Genomic DNA, 24,876 nt, shown 5'->3' with positions numbered 1-24,876 from the left:
TGCCAGCTATGCCAGAACCACTTGGCGGACACCGTGGAAACACCTGTCGGGCCGGCCGGAACCACCTCTCAGACGTGCCAGAACCATGAGCCTGAGATGCCGGAACCCACTCCCAGAACAGACCGAAACCACCTGCCAGACCCGCCTGAACCCCCTGGCGAGCACGCCTGATCCACCTGCTCAACTAGCCGGAACCAACTTCCTGACACGCCAAAATCACCTGCCAGGTATACAAGAACCACTTGGTGGACACTCCGGAATCATCTGCCAGACATGCCAGAACCAGATCTCAGACACACCAGAACCACATGGCAGAGACGCCGGCAGCACCAGCTGAGCATGCCTCAGCCACCTGCTCGACTCGCAAGATACACCTGTCGGACAGGCGGAAATCACCTGCCGGGTACGCCAGAAACACTTGGCGGACGCTCCGGAATCACCTGTCGGGCGTGCCGGAACCACCTCTCAGACTTGCCAGAACCATGTTCTGGACACGCCGGTACCACCTGCCGAGTATGCCGGAACCAGCTGATCCACTCCCCAGAACCACCTAGTGGACACGCCAAAATCAACTGCCGGCTACGCCAGAACCACTCGGCAGACACTCCGGAATCACAGGCCAGGCATTCAGGAACCACCTCTCAGAGCTGCCAGAACCACATGCGGGACACTCCGGAATCACCTGCCGGGCATGCTGGAACCACGTGCTGGACATTCCGGAACCACCTGCCGGACATTCCGGAACCACCGGCTCGACTCGCCGGAACCATTGCCGGACATGCAAAATCACCTGCCGGCTACGCCAGAACCACTTGGCGAACACTCCGGTATCACCTGACGGGCATGCCGAAACCACCTCTCAGAGGTGGCAGAACCACATGCCGGACACTCCGGAATCACCTGCCGGGCATGCCGGAGCCACCTGCCAGACATGCCGGAACCACCGGCCCGACTCGACGGAACCATTGCCGGACATGCAAAATCACCTGCCAGCTACGCCAGAACCACTTGGCGAACACTCCCGAATCACCTGCCGGGCATGGCGGAACCACCTCTCAGACATGCCGAAACCACATGCCAATGACACCGGAAGCACCTGCCAAGCACGCCAGAACCAGCTGCTCGACTCGCCAAAACCACCTGCTGGACACGCCAAAATCACCTGCCGGCTACGCCAGAACCACTCGGCAGACACTCCGGAATCACATGTCAGGCATTCCGGAACCACGTCTCAGAGGTGCCAGAACCACATGCCGGACACTCCGGAATCACCTCCCGGGCATGCTGTAACCATCTCTCAGACGTGCCAGAACCATGTGCCTGAGATGCCGGAACCACACCCCGAAAAGACCGAAACCACCTGCCAGACCCACCTGAACCACCTGCCGAGCACGCCGGAACCACCTACTTGACTCGCCGGAACCACCTACCTGAAACGCTAAAATCTCCTGCCGGGTATGCCACAACCACTTGGTGGACACTCTGGAATCATCTGCCGGACATGTCAGAACCAGCTCTCAGACACACCGGAACCACGTGCCAGACACGCCGGATGCACCTGCTGATCATGCCTGAGCCAAATGCTCGACTTGCCAGAAACACCTGACAAACACGCCAAAATCACCTGCCGGGTACGCCGGAACCACGTGCCGGACACTCCGGAATCACCTTTCGGGCATGCCGGAACCAACTCTCAGACGTGCCAGAACCTCGTGCCGGACACGCCAGAACCACCTGCCGGACAGACCGGAAACACCTCCTGGACACGCCGGAACCACCGGCTCGACTCGCCGGAACCACTGCCGGACATGCAAAATGACATGCCGGCTACGCCAAAACCACTTGGCGAACACTCCGGAATCACCTGTCGGGCATGCCGGAACCACCTCTCAGACTTGCCAGAACCATGTTCCGGACACGCCGGTACCACCTGCCGAGTATGCAGGAACCACATGATCCACTCCCCAGAACCACCTGCTGGACACGCCAGAATCACCTGCCGGCTATGCCAGAACCACTCGGCAGACACTCCGGAACCACCTGCTGGGCATGCCGGAACCACCTCTCAGAGGTGCCAGAACCACATGCCGGACACTCCGGAATCACCTGCCGGGCATGCCGGAACCATCTCTCAGAAGTGCCAGAACCATGTTCCGGACACGCCGGTACCACCTGCCGAGCTCGCCGGAACCACCTGCTGGACACGCCAAAATCACCTGCCGGCTACGCCAGAACCACTCGGCAGACACTCCGGAATCACCTGCGGGGCTGGCTGGAACCACCTCACGGTCACGCCAACATCACCTTTCAGCTACGCCAGAACCACTTGGCGGACACTCCGGAAACACCTGTCGGGCCGGCCGCAACCACCTCTCAGACGTGCCAGAACCATGAGCCTGAGATGCCGGAACCACTCCCCGAACAGACCGAAACCACCTGCCAGACCCGCCTGAACCCCCTGGCCAGCACGCCTGATCCACCTGCTCAACTAGCCGGAACCAACTTCCTGACACGCCAAAATCACCTGCCAGGTATACAAGAACCACTTGGTGGACACTCCGGAATCATCTGCCGGACATGCCAGAACCAGCTCTCAGACACACCAGAACCACGTGCCAGAGACGCCGGAAGCACCAGCTGAGCATGCCTGAGCCACCTGCTCGACTCGCAAGAAACACCTGTCTTACATGCCAAAATCACCTGCCGGGTACGCCAGAAACACTTGGCGGAGGCTCCAGAATCACCTGTCGGGCGTGCCGGAACCACCTCTCAGACTTGCCAGAACCATGTTGTGGACACGCGGGTACCACCTGCAGAGTATGCCGGAACCAGCTGATCCACTCCCCAGAACCACCTAGTGGACACGCCAAAATCAACTGCCGGCTACGCCAGAACCACTCGGCAGACACTCCGGAATCGCATGCCAGGCATTCCGGAACCAAGTCTCAGAGGTGCCAGAACCAATTGCCGGAAACTCCGGTATCACCTGCCGGGCATGCCGGAACCACCTCTGAGAGGTGCCACAACCACATGCCGGACACTCCGGAATCACCTGCCGGGCATGCCGGAACCACCTGCTGGACATGCCAGAATCACCTGCCGGACATGTCGGAACCACCGGCTCGACTCGCCGGAACCATTGCCGGACATGCAAAATCACCTGCCGGCTACGCCAGAACCACTTGGCGAACACTCCGGTATCACCTGCCGGGCATGGCGGAACCACCTCTCAGACATGCCGGAACCACATGCCAATGACACCGGAAGCACCTGCCGAGCACGCCAGAACCACCTGCTCGACTCGCCAAAACCACCTGCTGGACACGCCAAAATCACCTGCCGGCTACGCCAGAACCACTCGGCAGACACTCCGGAATCACATGTCAGGCATTCCGGAACCACGTCTCAGAGGTGCCAGAACCACATGCCGGACACTCCGGAATCACCTCCCGGGCATGCTGGAACCATCTCTCAGACGTGCCAGAACCATGTTCCGGACACGCCGGTACAACCTGCCCAGCTCGCCGGAACCACCTGCTTGACACGCCAGAATCAGCTGCCGGCTATGCAAGAACCACTCGGCAGAAACTCCAGAATCACATGTCAGGCATTCCGGAACCACCTCTCAGAGGTGCCAGAACCACATGCCGGACACTCCGGGATAACCTGCCGGGCATGCCAGAACCACCTCTCAGACGTGCCAGAACCATGTGCCGGACACGCCGCAACCACCTCCCGAGTATGCCGGAACCACCTGCTCCACTCCCCAGAACCACCTGCTGGACACGCCAAAATCACCTGCCGGCTACGCCAGAACCACTCAGCGGACACTCCGGAACCACCTCCAGGACAGACCGGAACCACCTGCCGGACTCGCCGGAACCACCTGCTAGACATGCCGGAACCACCTGCCTCACAGGCCAAAATCATATGCCGGCTACGCCAAAACCACTTGGTGGACACTCCAGAATCACCTTGCGGGAATGCCGGAACCACGTCATGGACAGACGGCAAACACCTGCCTGACCTGCCGGAAACACCTGCCGAGCACGCTGGAAACACCTGCTCAACTCACCAGAGCCACCAGACGGACACATCCGGAATCACCTGCCGGGCATGGCGGAACCACCTCTCAGACATGCCGGAACCAGATGCCAATGACACCGGAAGCACCTGCCGAGTACGCCAGAACCACCTGCTCGACTCACCAAAACCACCTGCTGGACACGCCAAAATCACCTGCCGGCTATGCCAGAACCACTCGGCAGACACTCCGGAATCACATGCCAGGCATTCCGGAACCACCTCTCAGAGGTGCCAGAACCAAATGCCGGAGACTCCTGTATCACCTGCCGGGCATGCCGGAACCACCTCTCAGCGGTGCCATAACCACATGCCGGACACTCCGGAATCACCTGCCGGGCATGCCGGAACCACCTGCCGGACACGCCTGAACCACCTGCGAATCTCGCCAGAACCACCTACTGGACTCGCCGGAACAACCTACCTCACACGCTAAAATCACCTGCCGGGTATGCCACCACCTCTTGGTGGACACTAAGGAATCATCTGCCAGACATGCCAGAAGCAGCTCTCAGACACACCAGAACCACGTGCCAGACACGCCGGAAGCACCTGCTGAGCATGCCTGAGCCAAATGCTCGACTTGCAAGAAACACCTGCCAGACACGCCAAAATCACCTGCGGGGTACGCCAGAAACACGTGGCGGGCACTCCGGAATCACCTGTCGGGCATGCCGGAACCAACTCTCAGACGTGCCAGAACCTCGTGCCGGTCACGCCAGAACCACCTGCCGGACAGACCGGAAACAACTGCTGGATACGCCGGAACCACCGGCTCGACTCGCCGGAACCACCGCCGGACATGCAAAATGACCTGCCGGCTACGCCAGAACCACTTGGCGAACACTCCGGAATCACCTGTCGGGCATGCCGGAACCACCTCTCAGACTTGCCAGAACCATGTTCCGGGCACGCCGGTACCACCTGCCGAGTATGCCGGAACCACCTGATCCACTCCCCAGAACCACCTGCTGGACACGCCAGAATCACCTGCCGGCTACGCCAGAACCACTCGGCAGACACTCCGGAACCACCTGCCGGGCATGCCGGAACCACCTCTCAGAGGTGCCAGAACCACATGACGGACACTCCGGAATCACCTGCCGGGCATGCCGGAACCATCTGTCAGACTTGCCAGAACCATGTTTCGGACATGCCGGAACCACCTGCTGGACCCGCCAAAATCACCTGCCTGCTACGCCAGAACCACTCGGCAGACACTTGGGAATCACATGCCAGGCATTCCGGAACCACCTCTCAGACATGCCAGAACCAAATGCCGGACACTCCGGTATCACCTGCCGGGCATGCCGGAACCACCTCTCAGATGTGCCAGAACCACATGCCGGACACTCCGGAATAACCTGCCGGGCATGCCGGAACCACCTCTCAGATGTGCCAGAACCACGTGGCGGACACTCCGGAATCACCTGTCGGGCATGCAGGAACCAACTCTCAGACGTGCCAGAACCTCGTGAGGACACGCCAGAACCACCTGCCGGACAGACCGGAAACACCTGCTGGACACGCCAGAACCACTCGGCAGACACTCCGGAATCACATGCCAGGCTTCCCGGAACCACATCTCAGAGGTGCCAGAACCAAATGCCGGACACTCCGGAATCACCTGCCGGGCATGCCGGAACCACCTGATCCACTCCCCAGAACCACCTGCTGGACATGCCGGAATCACCTGCCGGGCATGCTGGAACCACGTGCTGGACATACCGGAATAAGCTGCCGGACATGCCGGAACCACCGGCTCGACACGCCGGAACCATTGCCGGACATGCAAAATCACCTGCCGGCTACCCCAGAACCACTTGGCGAACACTCCGGTATCACCTGCCGGGCATGCCGGAACCACCTCTCAGAGGTGCCAGAACCACATGCCGGACACTCCGGAATCACCTGCCGGGCATGCCGGAACCACCTGCCGGACATGCCGGAACCACAGGCTCGCTTCGCCGGAACCATTCCCGGACATGCAAAATCACCTGCCGGCTACGCCAGAACCACTTGGCGAACACTCCTGAATCACCTGCCTGGCATGGCGGAACCACCTCTCAGACATGCCGGAACCACATGCCAATGACACCGGAAGCACCTGCCGAGCACGCCAGAACCACCTGCTCGACTGGCCAAAACCACCTGCTGGACACGCCAAAATCACCTGCCGGCTACGCCACAACCATTTGGTGAAGTCTTCGGAATCACCTGCCGGGCTGGCTTGAACCACCTGCCGGTCACGCCAACATCACCTGCCAGCTATGCCAGAACCACTTTGCGGACACCATGGAAACACCTGTCGGGCATGCCGGAACCATCTCTCAGACGTGCCAGAACCATGTTCCGGACACGCCGGTACCACCTGCCGAGCTCGCCGGAACCACCTGCTGGACACGCCAAAATCACCTGCCGGCTACGCCAGAACCACTCGGCAGACACTCCGGAATCACATGCCAGGCATTCCGGAACCAAGTCTCAGAGGTGCCAGAACCAAATGCCAGACACTCCGGGATCACCTGCCGGGCATGCCGGAACCACCTCTCAGATGTGCCAGAACCACATGCCGGACACTCCGGAATCACCTGCCGGGCATGCCGGAACCACCTGCCGGACATGCCGGAACCACCGGCTCGACTTGCCGGGACCATTGCCGGACATGCAAAATCACCTGCCGGCTTCGCCAGAACCACTTGGCGAACACTCCGGAATCACCTGCCGGGCATGGCGGAACCACCTCTCAGACATGCCGGAACCACATGCCAATGACACCAGAAACACCTGCCGAGCACGCCAGAACCACCTGCTCGACTCGCCAAAACCACCCGCTGGACACGCCAAAATCACCTGCCGGCTACGCCAGAACCACTCGGCAGACACTCCGGAACCACCTGCCGGCTGGCTGGAACCACCTTCCGGTCACGCCAACATCACATTTCAGCTATGCCAGAACCACTTGGCGGACACTCCGGAAACTCCTGTCGGGCCGGCCGCAACCACCTCTCACACGTGACAAAACCATGTGCCTGAGATGCCGGAACCACACCCCGAACAGACCGAAACCACCTGCCAGACCCGCCTGAACCACCTGCCGAGCACGCCGGAACCACCTACTCGTCTCGCTGGAACCACCTACCTGACACGCTAAAATCACCTGCCGGGTATGCCACAACCACTTGGTGGACACTCAGGAATCATCTGCCGGACATGCCAGAACAAGCTCTCAGACACACCAGAACCAAGTGCCAGGCTCGCCGGAAGCACCTGCTGAGCATGCCTGAGCCAAATGCTCGACTTGCAAGAAACACCTGCCAGACAGCCAAAATCACCTGCCGGGTACGCCAGAAACACTTGGCGGACGCTCCGGAATCACCTTTCGGGCATGCCGGAACCAACTCTCAGACGTGCCAGAACCTCGTGCCGGACAGGCCAGAACCACCTGCCGAGTATGCCGGAACCACATGATCCACTCCCCAGAACCACCTGCTGGACACGCCTGAATCACCAGCCGGCTACGCCAGAACCACTCGGCAGACACTCCGGAATCACATGTCAGGCATTCCGGAACCACCTCTCACAGGTGCCAGAACCACATGCCGGACACTCCGGGATCACCTGCCGGGCATGCCGGAACCACCTCTCAGACGTGCCAGAACCATGTGCCGGACACGCCGCAACCACCTGCCGAGTATGCCGGAACCACCTGCTCCACTCCGCAGAACCACCTGCTGGACACGCCAAAATCACCTGCCGGCTACGCCAGAACCACTCGGCAGACACTCCGGAACCAACTCCAGGACAGACCGGAACCACCTGCCGGACTCGCCGGAACCACCTGCTAGACATTCCGGAACCACCTGCCTCACAGGCCAAAATCATATGCCGGCTACGCCAAAACCACTTGGTGGACACTCCAGAATCACCTTGCGGGAATGGCGGAACCACGTCATGGACAGACGGCAAACACCTGCCGGACCTGCCGGAAACACCTGCCGAGCACGCCGGAAACACCTGCTCAACTCACCAGAGCCACCAGACGGACACATCAGAAACACCTGCGGGGTACACCAGAACCACTTGGAGGACTCTCCGGGATCACCTGCCAGGCATTCCGGCACCACCTCTCAGACGTGCCAGCACCATGTGCCAGACAGGCCGCAACCATCTGCCGAGTATACCGGAACCACCTGATCCACTCCCCAGAACCACCTGCTGGACACGCCAAAATCACCTCCCGGCTACGCCAGAACCACTTGGCGAACACTCCGGAATCACCTGCCGGGCATGCCGGATCCAGCTCTCAGAGGTGCCAGAACCACATGCCGGAGACTCCGGAATCACCTGCCGGGCATGCCGGAACCATCTCTCATATGTGCCAGAACCATGTTCCGGACACACCGGTACCACCTGCCGAGCTCGCCGGAACCACCTGCTGGACACGCCAAAATCACCTGCCGGCTACGCCAGAACCACTCGGCAGACACTCCGGAATCACATGTCAGGCGTTCTGGAACCGCCTCTCAGAGGTGCCAGAACCACATGCCGGACACTCCGGGATCACCTGCCGGGCATGCCGGAGCCACCTCTCAGACGTGCCAGAACCATGTGCCGGACACGCCGCAACCACCTGCCGAGTATGCTGGAACCACCTGCTCCACTCCCCAGAACCACCTGCTGGACACGCCAAAATCACCTGCCGGCTATGCCAGAACCACTCGGCAGACACTCCGGAACCACCTCCAGGACAGACCGGAACCACCTGCCGGACACGCCGGGACCACCTGCTTGACTCGCCAGAACCACCTGCCGGACACGCCAGAATCACCAGCCGGCTACGCCACAACCACTTGTCGGACACTCCGGAATCACCTGCAGGGCATGCTGGAACCACCTCTCAGAGGTGCCACAGCGACATGCAGGAGACTGCGGTAGCACCTGCCGAGAATGCCGGAAGTTACTGATCCACTCCCAAGAACCACCTGCCGGACACGCCAAAATCACCTGCCGGCTACGCCAGAACCACTTGGCGGACACTCCAGAATCACCTGCTGGGCATGCCAGCACAACCTCTCCAAAGTGCCAGAAGCACGTGCCGGACAGGCCGGAACCATCTCCCAGACAGACCGGAAACACAGGAAACACTCGCCGGAACCACCTGCTTGACTCACCGGTCCCACCTACCGGACACGCCAAAATCACCTGTCCGCTACACCAGAACCGCTTGGTGGACAAGCCGGAATCACGTGAAGTGCATGCCAACACAAACTCTCAGACGTGCCAGAACCTCGTGCCGGACACGCCAGAACCACCTGCCGGACAGACCGGAACCACCTGCCGGACACGCCGGAACCACCGGCTCAACTCGCCGGAACCATTGCCGGACATGCAAAATCACCTGCCGGATAAGCCAGAACCACTTGGCCAACACTCCGGAATCACCTGCCGGGCATGCCGGAACCACCTCTCAGACTTGCCAGAACCATGTTCCGGAAACGCCGGTACCACCTGCCGAGTATGCCGGAACCACCTGATCCACTACCCAGAACCACCTGCTGGACACGCCAGAATCAGCTGCCGGCTATGCAAGAACCACTCGGCAGACACTCCGGAATCACATGTCAGGCATTCTGGAACCACCTCTCAGAGGTGCCAGAACCACATGCCGGACACTCTGGAATCACCTGCCGGGCATGCCGGAACCACCTCTCAGAGGTGCCAGAACCACATGCCGGACACTCCGGAATCACCTGCCGGGCATGCAGGAACCATCTATCATAGGTGCCAGAACCACATGCCGGACACTCCGGAATCACCTGCCGGGCATGCCGGAACCACCTGATCCACTCCCCAGAACCACCTGCTGGACATGCCGGAATCACCTGACGGGCATGCTGGAACCACGTGCTGGACATGCCGGAATAAGCTGCCGGAGATGCCGGAACCACCGGCTCGACTCGCCGGAACCATTGGCGGACATGCAAAATCACCTGCCGGCTACCCCAGAACCACTTGGCGAACACTCCGGTATCACCTGCGGGGCGTGCCGGAACCACCTCTCAGAGGTGCCAGAACCACATGCCGGACACTCCGGAATCACCTGCCGGGCATGCCGGAATCACCTGCCGGGCATGCCGGAACCACCTCTCAGAGGTGCCAGAACCACATGCCGGACACTCCGGAATCACCTGCCGGGCATGCCGGAACCATCTCTCAGAGGTGCCAGAACCACATGCCGGACACTCCGGAATCACATGCCAGGCATTCCGGAACCACCTCTCAGAGGTGCCAGAACCACATGCCGGACACTCCGGAATCACCTGCCGGGCATGCCGGAACCACCTCTCAGACTTGCCAGAACCATGTTCCGGACATGCCGGAACCACCTGCCGAGCTCGCCGGAACCACCTGCTGGACGTGCCAAAATCACCTGCCGGCTACGCCAGAACCAATCGGCAGACACTCCGGAATCACCTGCCGGGCTGGCTGGAACCACCTGCCGGTAACGCCAACATCAACTTTCAGCTACGCCAGAACCACTTGGCGGACACTCCGGAATCACCTGCCGGGCATGCCGGAACCATCTCTCAGATGTGCCAGAACCACATGCCGGACACTCCGGAATCACATGCCAGGCATTCCGGAAGCATCTCTCAGAGGTGCCAGAACAAAACGCCGGACACTCCGGTATCACCTGCCGGGCATGCCGGAGCCACTTCTCAGAGGTGCCAGAACCACATGCCGGACACTCCGGAATCACCTGCCGAGCACGCCAGAACCACCTGCTCGACTCGCCAAAACCACCTGCTGGACACTCCAAAATCACCTGCCGGCTAGTCCAGAACCACTCGGCAGACACTCCGGAATCACCTGCCGTGCTGGCTGGAACCACCTGCCGGTCACGCCAACATCACCTTTCAGCTACGCCAGAACCACTGGGCGGACACTCTGGAAACACCTGTCGGGCCGCCCGGAACCACCTCTCAGACGTGCCAGAACCATGTGCCTGAGATGCCGGAACCACTCCCCGAACTGACCGAAACCACCTGCCAGACCCGCCTGAACCCCCTGGCGAGCACGCCTGATCCACCTGCTCAAATAGCCGGAACCACCTTCCTGACACGCCAAAATCACCTGCCACGTATACCAGAACCACTTGGTGGACACTCCGGAATCATCTGCCGGACATGCCAGAACCAGCTCTCAGACACACCAGAACCACGTGCCAGAGACGCCGGAAGCACCAGCTGAGCATGCCTGAGCCACCTGCTCGACTCGCAAGAAACACCTGTCGGACATGCCAAAATCACCTGCCGGGCATGCCAGAAACACTTGGCGGACGCTCCGGAATCACCTGTCGGGCGTGCCGGAACCACCTCTCAGACTTGCCAGAACCATGTTCTGGACACGCGGGTACCACCTGCCGAGTATGCCGGAACCAGCTGATCCACTCCCCTGAACCACCTAGTGGACACGCCAAAATCAACTGCCGGCTATGCCGGAACCACTCGGCAGACACTCCAGAATCACAGGCCAGGCATTCCGGAACCACCTCTCAGAGGTGCCAGAACCAAATGCCGGACACTCCGGTATCACCTGCCGGGCATGCCAGAACCACCTCTCAGAGGTGCCAGAACCACATGCCGGACACTCTGGAATCACCTGCCGGGAATGCCGGAACCACCTCTCAGACTTGCCAGAACCATGTTCTGGAAACGCGGGTACCACCTGCCGAGTATGCTGGAACCAGCTGATCCACTCCCCAGAACCACTTAGTGGACACGCCAAAATCAACTGCCGGCTACGCCGGAACAACAGGCTCGACTCGCCGGAACCACAGCCGGACATGCAAAATGACCTGCCGGCTACGCCAGAACCACTTGGCGAACGCTCCGAAATCACCTGTCGGGCATGCCGGAACCACCTCTGAGACTTGCCAGAACCATGTTCCGGACACGCCTGTACCACCTGCCGAGTATGCCGGATACACCTGATCCACTCCCCAGAACCACATGCTGGACACGCCAGAATCACCTGCCGGCTACGCCAGAACCGCTCGGCAGACACTCCGGAACCCCCTGCCGGGCATGCCGGAACCACCTCTCAGAGGTGCCAGAACCACATGCCGGACACTCCAGAATCACCTGCCGGGCATGCCGGAACCATCTCTCAGACGTGCCAGAACCATGTTCCGGACACGCCGGTACCACCTGCCGAGCTCGCCGGAACCACCTGCTGGACACGCTAAAATCACCTGCCAGGTATACCAGAACCACTTGGTGGACACTCCGGAATCATCTGCCGGACATGCCAGAACCAGCTCTCAGACACACCGGAAGCACGTGCCAGAGACGCCAGAAGCACCAGCTGAGCATGCCTGAGCCACCTGATCGACTCGCAAGAAACACCTGTCGGACATGCCAAAATCACCTGCCGGGTACGCCAGAAACACTTGGCGGACGCTCCGGAATCACCTGTCGGGCGTGCCGGAACCACCTCTCAGACTTGCCGGAACCAAATGCCAATGACACCGGAAGCACCTGCCGAGCACGCCAGATCCACCTGCTCGACTCGCCAAAACCACCTGCTGGACACGCCAAAATCACCTTCCGGCTATGCCACAGCCATTTGGTGAACACTTCGGAATCACCTGCCGGGCTGGCTGGAACCACCTGCCGGTCACGCCAACATCACCTGCCAGCTATGCCAGAACCACTTTGCGGACACCTTGGAAACACCTGTGGGGCCGGCCGGAACCACCTATCAGACGTGCCAGAACCATGTGCCTGAGATGCCGGAACCCCCCCCGAACAGACCGAAACCACCTGCCAGACCCGCCTGAACCACCTGCCGAGCACCCCGGAACCACCTACTCGACTCGCCGGAACCACCTACCTGACACGCTAAAATCACCTGCCGGGTATGCCACAACCACTTGGTGGACACTCCGGAATCATCTGCCGGACATGCCAGAACCAGCTCTCAGACACACCAGAACCACGTGCCAGACACGCCGGAAGCACCTGCTGATCATGCCTGAGCCAAATGCTCGACTTGCAAGAAACACCTGCCAGACACGCCAAAATCACCTGCCGGGTACGCCACAACCACGTGACGGACACTCAAGAATCACCTGTCGGGCATGCCGGAACCAACCCTCAGACGTGCCAGAACCTCGTGCCGGACACGCAAAAACCACCTGCCGGACAGACCTGAAACACCTGCTCGACACGCCGGAACCACCGGCTCGACTCGCCGGAACCACCGCCGGACATGCAAAATGACCTGCTGGCTATGCCAGAACCACTTGGCGAACACTCCGGAATCACCTGTCGGGCATGGCGGAACCACCTCTCAGACTTGCAAGAACCATGTTCCGGACACGCCGGTACCACCTGCCGAGTATGCCGGAACCACCTGATCCACTCCCCAGAACCACCTGCTGGACACGCCAGAATCACCTGCCGGCTACGCCAGAACCACTCGGCAGACACTCCGGAACCACCTGCTGGGCATGCCGGAACCACCTCTCTGAGGTGCCAGAACCACATGCCGGAAACTCCGGAATCACCTGCCGGGCATGCCGGAACCATCTCTCACACGTGCCAGAACCATGTTCCGGACACTCCGATACCACCTGCCGAGCTCCCCGGAACCACCTGCTGGACACGCCAAAATCACCTGCCGGCTACGCCAGAACCACTCGGCAGACACTCCGGAATCACCTGCGGGGCTGGCTGGAACCACCTGCCGTTCACGCAAACATCACCTTTCAGCTACGCCGGAACCACTTGGCGGACACTCCGGAAACACCTGTAGGGCCGGCCGGAACCACTTCTCAGACGTGCCAGAACCATGTGCCTGAGATGCCGGAACCACTCCCTGAACAGACCGAAACCACCTGCTAGACCCGCCTGAACCCCCTGGCGAACATGCCTGATCCACCTGCTCACCTAGCCGGAACCACCTTCCTGACACGCCAAAATCACCTGCCAGGTATACCAGAACCACTTGGTGGACACTCCGGAATCATCTGCCGGACATGCCAGAACCAGCTCTCAGACACACCAGAACCACGTGCCAGAGACGCCGGAAGCACCAGCTGAGCATGCCTGAGCCACCTGCTCGACTCGCAAGAAACACCTGTCGGACATGCCAAAATCACCTGCTGGGTACGCCAGAAACACTTGGCCTACACTCCAGAATCACCTGTCGGGCGTGCCGGAACCACCTCTCAGACTTGCTAGAACCATGTTCTGGACACGCCGGAACCACCTGCCGAGTATGCCGGAACCAGCTGATGCACTCCCGAGAACCACATAGTGGAGACGCCAAAATCAACTGCCGGCTATGCCGGAACCACCGGCTCGACTCACCGGAACCACTGCCGGACATGCAAAATGACCTGCCGGCTATGCCAGAACCACTTGGCGAACACTCCGGAATCACCTGTCGGGCATGCCAGAACCACCTCTCAGACTTGCCAGAACCATGTTCCGGACACGCCGGTACCACCTGCCGACCTCGCCGGAACCACCTGTTGGACACGCCAAAATCACCTGCCGGCTACGCCAGAACCACGCGGCAGACAATCCGGAATCACCTGCCGGGCTGGCTGGAACCACCTGCCGGTCACGCCAACATCGCCTTTCAGCTACGCCAGAACCACTTGGCGGACACTCCAGAAATACCTGTCGGGCATTCCGGAACCACCTCTCTGAGGTGCCAGAACCAAATCCCGGACACTCCGGTATCACCTGCCGGGCATCCCGGAACCACCTCTCAGAGGTGCCAGAACCACCTGCCGGACATGCCGGAACAACCTGCCGGACATTCCGGAACCACTGGCTCGACTCGCCGGAACCATTGCCGGACATGCAAAATCACCTGCCGGGTACGCCAGAACCACTTGGCGAACACTCCGGTATCACCTGCCGGGCATGCTGGAACCACCTCTCAGAGTTGCCAGAACCACATGCCGGACACTCCGGAATCACCTGCCGGGCATGCTGGAACCACGTGCTGGACATGCCGGAACCACCTGCCGGGCATGCCGGAACCACCTGCCGGACATGCCGGAACCACCGGCCCGACTCGCCGGAACCATTGCCGGACATGCAAAATCACCTGCCGGCTACGCCAGAACCACTTGGCGAACACTCCGGAATCACCTGCCGGGCATGGCGTAACCACCTCTCAGACATGCCGAAACCACATGCCAATGACACCGGAAGCACCTGCCGAGCACGCCAGAACCACCTGCTCGACTCGCCAAAACCACCTGCTGGACACGCCAAAATCACCATCCGGCTACGCCACAACCATTTGGTGAACTCTTCGGAATCACCTGTCGGGCTGGCTGGAACCACCTGCCGGTCACGCCAACATCACCTGCCAGCTATGCCAGAACCACTTGGCGGACACCATGGAAACACCTGTCGGGCGGGCCGGAACCACCTCTCAGACGTGCCAGAACCATGTGCCTGAGATGCCGGAACCACACCCCGAAAAGACCGAAACCACCTGCCAGACCCGCCTGAACCACCTGCCGAGCATCCAGAACCACCTACTTGACTCGCCGGAACCACCTACCTGACACGCTAAAATCACCTGCCGGGTATGCCACAACCACTTGGTGGACACTCCGGAATCATCTGCCGGACATGTCAGAACCAGCTCTCAGACACACCAGAACCACGTGCCAGACACGCCAGATGCACCTGCTGATCATGCCTGAGCCAAATGCTCGACTTGCCAGAAACACCTGCCAGACAGCCAAAATCACCTGCCGGGTACGCCAGAAACACTTGGCGGACGCTCCGGAATCACCTTTCGGGCATGCCGGAACCAACTCTCAGACGTGCCAGAACCTCGTGCCGGACAGGCCAGAACCACCTGCCGAGTATGCCGGAACCACATGATCCACTCCCCAGAACCACCTGCTGGACACGCCTGAATCACCAGCCGGCTACGCCAGAACCACTCGGCAGACACTCCGGAATCACATGTCAGGCATTCCGGAACCACCTCTCACAGGTGCCAGAACCACATGCCGGACACTCCGGGATCACCTGCCGGGCATGCCGGAACCACCTCTCAGACGTGCCAGAACCATGTGCCGGACACGCCGCAACCACCTGCCGAGTATGCCGGAACCACCTGCTCCACTCCGCAGAACCACCTGCTGGACACGCCAAAATCACCTGCCGGCTACGCCAGAACCACTCGGCAGACACTCCGGAACCAACTCCAGGACAGACCGGAACCACCTGCCGGACTCGCCGGAACCACCTGCTAGACATTCCGGAACCACCTGCCTCACAGGCCAAAATCATATGCCGGCTACGCCAAAACCACTTGGTGGACACTCCAGAATCACCTTGCGGGAATGGCGGAACCACGTCATGGACAGACGGCAAACACCTGCCGGACCTGCCGGAAACACCTGCCGAGCACGCCGGAAACACCTGCTCAACTCACCAGAGCCACCAGACGGACACATCAGAAACACCTGCGGGGTACACCAGAACCACTTGGAGGACTCTCCGGGATCACCTGCCAGGCATTCCGGCACCACCTCTCAGACGTGCCAGCACCATGTGCCAGACAGGCCGCAACCATCTGCCGAGTATACCGGAACCACCTGATCCACTCCCCAGAACCACCTGCTGGACACGCCAAAATCACCTGCCGGCTACGCCAGAACCACTTGGCGAACACTCCGGAATCACCTGCCGGGCATGCCGGATCCAGCTCTCAGAGGTGCCAGAACCACATGCCGGAGACTCCGGAATCACCTGCCGGGCATGCCGGAACCATCTCTCATATGTGCCAGAACCATGTTCCGGACACACCGGTACCACCTGCCGAGCTCGCCGGAACCACCTGCTGGACACGCCAAAATCACCTGCCGGCTACGCCAGAACCACTCGGCAGACACTCCGGAATCACCTGCCAGGCATGCCGGAACCACCTGATCCAGTCCCCAGAACCACCTGCTGGACTTGCCGGAATCACCTGCCGGGCATGCTGGAACCACGTGCTGGACATACCGGAATAAGCTGCCGGACATGCCGGAACCACCGGCTCGACACGCCGGAACCATTGCCGGACATGCAAAATCACCTGCCGGCTACCCCAGAACCACTTGGCGAACACTCCGGTATCACCTGCCGGGCATGCCGGAACCACCTCTCAGAGGTGCCAGAACCACATGCCGGACACTCCGGAATCACCTGCCGGGCATGCCGGAACCACCTGCCGGACATGCCGGAACCACCGGCTCGCTTCGCCGGAACCATTCCCGGACATGCAAAATCACCTGCCGGCTACGCCAGAACCACTTGGCGAACACTCCTGAATCACCTGCCTGGCATGGCGGAACCACCTCTCAGACATGCCGGAACCACATGCCAATGACACCGGAAGCACCTGCCGAGCACGCCAGAACCACCTGCTCGACTGGCCAAAACCACCTGCTGGACACGCCAAAATCACCTGCCGGCTACGCCACAACCATTTGGTGAAGTCTTCGGAATCACCTGCCGGGCTGGCTTGAACCACCTGCCGGTCACGCCAACATCACCTGCCAGCTATGCCAGAACCACTTTGCGGACACCATGGAAACACCTGTCGGGCATGCCGGAACCATCTCTCAGACGTGCCAGAACCATGTTCCGGACACGCCGGTACCACCTGCCGAGCTCGCCGGAACCACCTGCTGGACACGCCAAAATCACCTGCCGGCTACGCCAGAACCACTCGGCAGACACTCCGGAATCACATGCCAGGCATTCCGGAACCAAGTCTCAGAGGTGCCAGAACCAAATGCCGGACACTCCGGTATCACCTGCCGGGCATGCCGGAACCACCTCTCAGATGTGCCAGAACCACATGCCGGACACTCCGGAATCACCTGCCGGGCATGCCGGAACCACCTGCCGGACATGCCGGAACCACCGGCTCGACTTGCCGGGACCATTGCCGGACATGCAAAATCACCTGCCGGCTTCGCCAGAACCACTTGGCGAACACTCCGGAATCACCTGCCGGGCATGGCGGAACCACCTCTCAGACATGCCGGAACCACATGCCAATGACACCAGAAACACCTGCCGAGCACGCCAGAACCACCTGCTCGACTCGCCAAAACCACCCGCTGGACACGCCAAAATCACCTGCCGGCTACGCCAGAACCACTCGGCAGACACTCCGGAACCACCTGCCGGCTGGCTGGAACCACCTTCCGGTCACGCCAACATCACCTTTCAGCTATGCCAGAACCACTTGGCGGACACTCCGGAAACACCTGTCGGGCCGGCCGCAACCACCTCTCACACGTGACAAAACCATGTGCCTGAGATGCCGGAACCACACCCCGAACAGACCGAAACCACCTGCCAGACCGGCCTGAACCACCTGCCGAGCACGCCGGAACCACCTACTCGTCTCGCTGGAACCACCTACCTGACACGCTAAAATCACCTGCCGGGTATGCCACAACCACTTGGTGGACACTCAGGAATCATCTGCCGGACATGCCAGAACAAGCTCTCAGACACACCAGAACCACGTGCCAGGCTCGCCGGAAGCACCTGCCGAGCATGCCTGAGCCAAATGCTCGACTTGCAAGAAACACCTGCCAGACACGCCAAAATCACCTGCCGGGTACGCCAGAACCACGTGGCGGACACTCCGGTATCACCTGCCGGGCATGCCGGAACCACCTCTCAGAGGTGCCAGAACCACATGCCGGACACTCCGGAATCACCTGCCGGGCATGCCGGAACCACCTGCCGGACATGCCGGAACCACCGGCTCGCTTCGCCGGAACCATTCCCGGACATGCAAAATCACCTGCCGGCTACGCCAGAACCACTTGGCGAACACTCCGGAATCACCTGCCGGGCATGGCGGAACCACCTCTCTGACATGCCGGAACCACATGCCAATGACACTGGAAGCACCTGCCGAGCACGCCAGAACCACCTGCTTGACTCGCCAAAACCACCTGCTGGACACGCCAAAATCACCTGGCGGCTACGCCACAACCATTTGGTGAACTCTTCGGAATCACCTGCTGGGCTGGCTGGAACCAACTTCCGGTCACGCCAACATTTCGTGCCAGCTATGCCAGAACCACTTGGCGGACACCATGGAAACACCTGTCGGGCCGGCCGGAACCACCTATCAGACGTGCCAGAACCATGTGCCTGAGATGCCGGAACCACACCCCGAACAGACCGAAACCACCTGCCAGACCCTCCTGAACCACCTGCCGAGCACCCCGGAACCACCTACTCGACTCGCCGGAACCACCTACCTGACACGCTAAAATCACCTGCCGGGTATGCCACAACCACTTGGTGGACACTCCGGAATCATCTGCCAGACATGCCAGAACCAGCTCTCAGAGACACCAGAACCACGTGCAGGACACGCCGGAAGCACCTGCTGATCATGCCTGAGCCACATGCTCGACTTGCAAGAAACACCTGCCAGACACGCCAAAATCACCTGCCCGGTACTCCACAACCACATGCCGGACACTCAGGAAGCACCTGCCGGGCATGCCGGAACCACCTGCTGTACATGCCGGAATCACCTGCCGGATATGCCGGAACCACCGGCTCGACTCGCCGGAACCACCGCCGGAAATGCAAAATGACCTGCCGGCTACGCCAGAACCACTTGGCGAGCACTCCGGAATCACCTGTCGGGCATGCCGGAACCACCTCTCAGAATTGCCAGAACCATATTCTGGACACGCCGGTACCACCTCCCGAGTATGCCCGAACCAGCTGATCCACTCTCCAGAACCACCTGCTGGACACGCCAGAATCACCTGCCGACTACGCCAGAACCACTCGGCAGACACTCCGGAACCACCTGCCGGGCATGCCGGAACCACCTCACAGAGGTGCCAGAACCACATGCCGGACACTCCGGAATGACCTGCCGGGCATGCCGGAACCACCTGCTCGACTCGCCAAAACCACCTGCTGGACACGCCAAAATCACCTGCCGGCTACGCCACAACCATTTGGTGAACTCTTCGGAATCACCTGTCGGGCTTGCTGGAACCACCTGCCGGTCACGCCAACATCACCTGCCAGCTATGCCAGAACCACTTGGCGGACACCGTGGAAACACCTGTCGGGCCGGCCGGAACCACCTCTCAGACGTGCCAGAACCATGAGCCTGAGATGCCGGAACCACTCCCAGAACAGACCGAAACCACCTGCCAGACCCGCCTGAACCCCCTGGCGAGCACGCCTGATCCACCTGCTCAAATAGCCGGAACCAACTTCCTGACACGCCAAAATCACCTGCCAGGTATACAAGAACCACTTGGTGGACACTCCGGAATCATCTGCCAGACATGCCAGAACCAGATCTCAGACACACCAGAACCACATGGCAGAGACGCCGGCAGCACCAGCTGAGCATGCCTCAGCCACCTGCTCGACTCGCAAGATACACCTGTCGGACAGGCGGAAATCACCTGCCGGGTACGCCAGAAACACTTGGCGGACGCTCCGGAATCACCTGTCGGGCGTGCCGGAACCACCTCTCAGACTTGCCAGAACCATGTTCTGGACACGCCGGTACCACCTGCCGAGTATGCCGGAACCAGCTGATCCACTCCCCAGAACCACCTAGTGGACACGCCAAAATCAACTGCCGGCTACGCCAGAACCACTCGGCAGACACTCCGGAATCACAGGCCAGGCATTCAGGAACCACCTCTCAGAGCTGCCAGAACCACATGCGGGACACTCCGGAATCACCTGCCGGGCATGCTGGAACCACGTGCTGGACATTCCGGAACCACCTGCCGGACATTCCGGAACCACCGGCTCGACTCGCCGGAACCATTGCCGGACATGCAAAATCACCTGCCGGCTACGCCAGAACCACTTGGCGAACACTCCGGTATCACCTGACGGGCATGCCGAAACCACCTCTCAGAGGTGGCAGAACCACATGCCGGACACTCCGGAATCACCTGCCGGGCATGCCGGAGCCACCTGCCAGACATGCCGGAACCACCGGCCCGACTCGACGGAACCATTGCCGGACATGCAAAATCACCTGCCAGCTACGCCAGAACCACTTGGCGAACACTCCCGAATCACCTGCCGGGCATGGCGGAACCACCTCTCAGACATGCCGAAACCACATGCCAATGACACCGGAAGCACCTGCCAAGCACGCCAGAACCAGCTGCTCGACTCGCCAAAACCACCTGCTGGACACGCCAAAATCACCTGCCGGCTACGCCACAACCATTTGGCGGACACCATGGAAACACCTGTCGGGCGGGCCGGAACCACCTCTCAGACGTGCCAGAACCATGTGCCTGAGATGCCGGAACCACACCCCGAAAAGACCGAAACCACCTGCCAGACCCACCTGAACCACCTGCCGAGCACGCCGGAACCACCTACTTGACTCGCCGGAACCACCTACCTGAAACGCTAAAATCTCCTGCCGGGTATGCCACAACCACTTGGTGGACACTCTGGAATCATCTGCCGGACATGTCAGAACCAGCTCTCAGACACACCGGAACCACGTGCCAGACACGCCGGATGCACCTGCTGATCATGCCTGAGCCAAATGCTCGACTTGCCAGAAACACCTGACAAACACGCCAAAATCACCTGCCGGGTACGCCGGAACCACGTGCCGGACACTCCGGAATCACCTTTCGGGCATGCCGGAACCAACTCTCAGACGTGCCAGAACCTCGTGCCGGACACGCCAGAACCACCTGCCGGACAGACCGGAAACACCTCCTGGACACGCCGGAACCACCGGCTCGACTCGCCGGAACCACTGCCGGACATGCAAAATGACCTGCCGGCTACGCCAAAACCACTTGGCGAACACTCCGGAATCACCTGTCGGGCATGCCGGAACCACCTCTCAGACTTGCCAGAACCATGTTCCGGACACGCCGGTACCACCTGCCGAGTATGCAGGAACCACATGATCCACTCCCCAGAACCACCTGCTGGACACGCCAGAATCACCTGCCGGCTATGCCAGAACCACTCGGCAGACACTCCGGAACCACCTGCTGGGCATGCCGGAACCACCTCTCAGAGGTGCCAGAACCACATGCCGGACACTCCGGAATCACCTGCCGGGCATGCCGGAACCATCTCTCAGAAGTGCCAGAACCATGTTCCGGACACGCCGGTACCACCTGCCGAGCTCGCCGGAACCACCTGCTGGACACGCCAAAATCACCTGCCGGCTACGCCAGAACCACTCGGCAGACACTCCGGAATCACCTGCGGGGCTGGCTGGAACCACCTCACGGTCACGCCAACATCACCTTTCAGCTACGCCAGAACCACTTGGCGGACACTCCGGAAACACCTGTCGGGCCGGCCGCAACCACCTCTCTGACGTGCCAGAACCATGAGCCTGAGATGCCGGAACCACTCCCCGAACAGACCGAAACCACCTGCCAGACCCGCCTGAACCCCCTGGCCAGCACGCCTGATCCACCTGCTCAACTAGCCGGAACCAACTTCCTGACACGCCAAAATCACCTGCCAGGTATACAAGAACCACTTGGTGGACACTCCGGAATCATCTGCCGGACATGCCAGAACCAGCTCTCAGACACACCAGAACCACGTGCCAGAGACGCCGGAAGCACCAGCTGAGCATGCCTGAGCCACCTGCTCGACTCGCAAGAAACACCTGTCTTACATGCCAAAATCACCTGCCGGGTACGCCAGAAACACTTGGCGGAGGCTCCAGAATCACCTGTCGGGCGTGCCGGAACCACCTCTCAGACTTGCCAGAACCATGTTGTGGACACGCGGGTACCACCTGCAGAGTATGCCGGAACCAGCTGATCCACTCCCCAGAACCACCTAGTGGACACGCCAAAATCAACTGCCGGCTACGCCAGAACCACTCGGCAGACACTCCGGAATCGCATGCCAGGCATTCCGGAACCAAGTCTCAGAGGTGCCAGAACCAATTGCCGGAAACTCCGGTATCACCTGCCGGGCATGCCGGAACCACCTCTGAGAGGTGCCACATCCACATGCCGGACACTCCGGAATCACCTGCCGGGCATGCCGGAACCACCTGCTGGACATGCCGGAATCACCTGCCGGACATGTCGGAACCACCGGCTCGACTCGCCGGAACCATTGCCGGACATGCAAAATCACCTGCCGGCTACGCCAGAACCACTTGGCGAACACTCCGGTATCACCTGCCGGGCATGGCGGAACCACCTCTCAGACATGCCGGAACCACATGCCAATGACACCGGAAGCACCTGCCGAGCACGCCAGAACCACCTGCTCGACTCGCCAAAACCACCTGCTGGACACGCCAAAATCACCTGCCGGCTACGCCAGAACCACTCGGCAGACACTCCGGAATCACATGTCAGGCATTCCGGAACCACGTCTCAGAGGTGCCAGAACCACATGCCGGACACTCCGGAATCACCTCCCGGGCATGCTGGAACCATCTCTCAGACGTGCCAGAACCATGTTCCGGACACGCCGGTACAACCTGCCCAGCTCGCCGGAACCACCTGCTTGACACGCCAGAATCAGCTGCCGGCTATGCAAGAACCACTCGGCAGAAACTCCAGAATCACATGTCAGGCATTCCGGAACCACCTCTCAGAGGTGCCAGAACCACATGCCGGACACTCCGGGATAACCTGCCGGGCATGCCAGAACCACCTCTCAGACGTGCCAGAACCATGTGCCGGACACGCCGCAACCACCTCCCGAGTATGCCGGAACCACCTGCTCCACTCCCCAGAACCACCTGCTGGACACGCCAAAATCACCTGCCGGCTACGCCAGAACCACTCAGCGGACACTCCGGAACCACCTCCAGGACAGACCGGAACCACCTGCCGGACTCGCCGGAACCACCTGCTAGACATGCCGGAACCACCTGCCTCACAGGCCAAAATCATATGCCGGCTACGCCAAAACCACTTGGTGGACACTCCAGAATCACCTTGCGGGAATGCCGGAACCACGTCATGGACAGACGGCAAACACCTGCCTGACCTGCCGGAAACACCTGCCGAGCACGCTGGAAACACCTGCTCAACTCACCAGAGCCACCAGCTGGACACATCAGAAACACCTGCGGGGTACACCAGAACCACTTGGAGGACTCTCCGGGATCACCTGCCAGGCATTCCGGCACCACCTCTCAGACGTGCCAGCACCATGTGCCAGACAGGCCGCAACCATCTGCCGAGTATACCGGAACCACCTGATCCACTCCCCAGAACCACCTGCTGGACACGCCAAAATCACCTACCGGCTACGCCAGAACCACTTGGCGAACACTCCGGAATCACCTGCCGGGCATGCCGGAACCATCTCTCATATTTGCCAGAACCATGTTCCGGACACACCGGTACCACCTGTCGAGCTCGCCGGAACCACCTGCTGGACACGCCAAAATCACCTGCCGGCTACGCCAGAACCACTCGGCAGACACTCCGGAATCACATGTCAGGCATTCTGGAACCACCTCTCAGAGGTGCCAGAACCACATGCCGGACACTCCGGGATCACCTGCCGGGCATGCCGGAGCCACCTCTCAGACGTGCCAGAACCATGTGCCGGACACGCCGCAACCACCTGCCGAGTATGCCGGAACCACCTGCTCCACTCCCCAGAACCACCTGCTGGACACGCCAAAAAACACCTGCCGGCTACGCCAGAACCACTCGGCAGACACTCCGGAACCACCTCAAGGACAGACCGGAACCACCTG

The sequence above is a fragment of the Equus caballus genome, unplaced genomic scaffold, assembly GCF_041296265.1.
Source record: "Equus caballus isolate H_3958 breed thoroughbred unplaced genomic scaffold, TB-T2T haplotype2-0000437, whole genome shotgun sequence".
Taxonomy (NCBI): Eukaryota; Metazoa; Chordata; class Mammalia; order Perissodactyla; family Equidae; genus Equus; species Equus caballus.
The sequence above is the reverse complement of the archived record's forward strand: the minus strand, read 5'-3'. Positions refer to the sequence as shown.